The 3,351-nt window shown below is 36.9% G+C and overlaps 2 long non-coding RNA genes across 2 annotated transcripts; one reads left to right on the top strand and one right to left on the bottom strand.

The window, feature by feature from the left end:
• The first annotated feature begins 387 nt into the window (after positions 1-387).
• Positions 388-1,000, top strand: LOC117819259. The gene is made up of 3 exons (XR_004632498.1): positions 388-435; positions 607-778; positions 878-1,000. It is a non-coding gene; the product is annotated as an uncharacterized LOC117819259 (long non-coding RNA).
• Positions 1,001-1,800: 800 nt separating this feature from the next.
• Positions 1,801-2,120, bottom strand: LOC117819257. Its single transcript, XR_004632497.1, has 2 exons — positions 1,983-2,120; positions 1,801-1,882 (listed from the first exon to the last, which is right to left on the bottom strand). It is a non-coding gene; the product is annotated as an uncharacterized LOC117819257 (long non-coding RNA).
• Between the last annotated feature and the right edge of the window lie 1,231 nt (positions 2,121-3,351).

Raw genomic sequence — 3,351 nt, 5'->3', positions numbered from 1 at the left:
GTGTACCTCACGGCTGCTCTGTGAAATTGACAAATGTCCTGAATCTTTGCTGTTTTGTATTTAAAGTTATGTGTCTCTCTACACAATATTTTCCATAAATACCTATTTATGTGTGACAAAAGGCACAGGCATTGTTTGTATGTACACATCAAATACATGTATATCTTGATGCATCACTTGACTTGAGGCATTTACTGATAAAAAACTGGACCAGATAACGAAGATGAAGGGCTCTGAGAAACTCCAGAAGTGGATGAGAGGAATAAAAAACCACATATACTGGACCGTAGCTTCATCAACCACTGGACCAGAGTGGCAAAGTGGACCTCAACCATGACCCATGTCCAAAACATCCACACACATGAAAATCCTCTGTACCCTAGTGTCAGCACCCACTGTGCCAGACAACAGACATGGGTAAATGGATTTCAGAAGGTATGTTGCACTCATACTTACAAAAACCTTAATCACATCTCCTTTTATAATTAGTGATAGGACATAATCTCTGAAGTCAATTACACCCAGTGATTGAACTTACTGCTGTGTATAATACAGGATTCCTCATTACATATGACAGTGTGATAAAGTATACTTATTTTTCTTTAGAAAATCCTGCCTTATACCGGCTGGAGAAGGTGCTGACAAATAAGAGGACTTTGAAGGATGTAGAGAAACTGAGCCCTCATCACCAGACTTCATCTGTTGAGGCTTTCCACAGCGTCATCATTCGTTTCGCCCCTAAAAGTGTCGTCTTTCCCTGTCTTGGAATGCTGTGCAGGTAAATTAAAAGGTAGTAAGTTTAAAGTTCAAATATTGTGGGTAGCCTAAGGTTTCGGTCATAAATAACAACTTTGATTTATCTTTACTGTACGTCTAGACTCTACCTGGCTGCCATGTACTAGAATGAGAATGCTGGCAGACCACAAGCCCAAACAACAGAAGGTGAACCTCTCTTCAAGGTTAACTTTCCAAAGGCCTTGAAGGGGGGATGCAGAGCAAAACCAGATCAAGTTGAGCCAACATACCGTAAGTATTGCATTACTTTATTTTTTTTTTTAAAAGGCAAGTTCTTTAATATTGTATTAAACATTCTTTATATGTTAGAGTATTTTTAAATACAAAATATACAGTAGAAAAATATCAACTCTTATACAAATAATAAGTATTAAATGGCAGGAGGTAAGTAAACTTAGTTGCTTTGTTAATGATAAAATACAAAATTGTTATATTCAACACAAAATTGCAATTTAAAAAAATCAACCAGATAAAATAATAAATTAAAAAGTGTAAATTGGCAGGTATTTAGCACAGACTTTCAGTCACAGTAAATAACAATACAATCTGAAAATGTAAACAAAATCTGTCTTTCTTTTAACAAACAGGGTATGTTGATGACATGTTGGACCTCGTGCTGGAAAAAGTAATCATGGACCAGTCACCATACACTGAGGCTGTGCTTTCCATCCCCATCCCTGAAGACCTCTCTGCACAATACGAGCAGCCTGACAGGGAGGAATCCATAGCCAGCTATGTGTCGCGTTTTAACCGAGGGGAGGTCTAAAACCCACGTACTGATTTTCAGCATCAGGAAACTCTGTGGATCCGTAGCACCACACAGGATGGAATGACCACTCTGATTTTGCGTTTAAGGAAGCCCCAGCACCAGCTTACAAAGCTCCTGTAGGCCAGATACCTGTAGCGGCTGCAGAAATTGGACAGTATTTGTATTATGTGTGTTTCCTCTTGATACTGGTTCACAGAACAATGTGTGGTGTGAGGTCAAACACACAGGATCCAGGGCAGGTTTCAAAGGTTTATTTTCAAAAGAAAAGGATCAGCTCAGTGCTGACAAAGGAGTGGATTTGGATGTGGAGGATTTTTGCTATTACAAACAAAATGGAAAAAAAGGAGATATTAAATATCTAAATAAACAATGTCACATAATACTGATAAAGATAATATAGAAATAAGGCTTCACTTACATCAGTAATGCATCCACTCCAGGTAATTCTTTGAAACCACATGGCACAAACATTTAGACAAAGGAGTCACTGGCACATGGCAGGTTTGGAGGGAAAAGGGGAAACAAAGGCTTGCAGGCTTTTATAGTGTTGGGGGCGTGGCTTGGGTGATCAGGTGTGGCCTGGTGAGTTAACATGCAGGTGGAGTGGAGACTTGTGATTTAACAGTATTACTGTGGGAAAAACTGTATGCATGTCTGACCCTTTTTTTCTTTTTTAAACCCACATTTGTGGATAGTTTTTACAGTGTATTCTTTTATGAAAAGCAGCATTTCTGATATTTGCAAAATTGTTATTATATTTGCACAGATTGTACATTATTTCATTTGAATAAATCCTGAGTTTGTACTGAAAGGAATCATGTGCATTCATGTCAAATAAGCTCACTACTGCTTATTTGTGGGTTTATTTCCATTGTACAAGTTTCTAAACTAAAGTATAGAAAGACTTCAAAACATCTTTAAGAGGAAATAATGAGAATTTACAAAGACACCAAACTTACTGGTTTATTCCTCTAAACCGCATAGGACCATAGTCAGCTTTGTATATGTTGCAGGCATTCTGCAGAGAGTAAAGGTTGAGGCAGACAGGCTTCAACCCAGGATGGTGTATCATGCATGATATCGGTTCCTCAACCTCCTGTACACGTTCAATAACCTACAGGGAATTACAAATGTTAAATGTCATGGTGTCTTGAAAATGTAACTTATAATAAAGACACATTATTTAGTAATTCAGCTCTGGCACCTTTGGTGTCTCCAAGCAGCATCAATTTTCAGGTTCTGTGGGCATGGCTGCACAGTTTCCACAGGAGCACCTACTGAAAAAATAGAAAAAAATGTCAACATCTCACTAGAATATAAAGCTTATGGAATTCACAAACTGACAGACAGTAAATAAGTGGAGGTTGGAAAGAGGTAAGTTTTGCAAAATGTTGCAGAGCATAGGTGATTTTAAACGTGTAACTTGTGTAGCATATCATTTGTAGAAGGATAACTGTATTTTAGTAAACATTGCAAACAGCCTCAGCCTTTAAAATTTGAGTATAGCTTGATTATATATGTATATATATATATACATATATATATATATATATATATATATATATATACACATACATACATTGGGGCAAAAAAGTATTTAGTCAGGCACTGATTTTGCAAGTTCTCCTACTTAGAAAGATGAGAGAGGTCTGTAATTTTCATCAGAGGTACAATTCAACTATGAGAGACAAAATGAGAAAGAAAAATCCAGGAAATCACATTGTAGGATTTTTAAAGAATTTATTTGTAAATGATGGTGGAAAATAAGTATTTGGTCAATAACAAAA

This window comes from Notolabrus celidotus, chromosome 9, assembly GCF_009762535.1.
Source record: "Notolabrus celidotus isolate fNotCel1 chromosome 9, fNotCel1.pri, whole genome shotgun sequence".
Lineage (NCBI taxonomy): Eukaryota > Metazoa > Chordata > Actinopteri > Labriformes > Labridae > Notolabrus > Notolabrus celidotus.
This window is presented reverse-complemented; position numbering and strand designations above follow the sequence as displayed.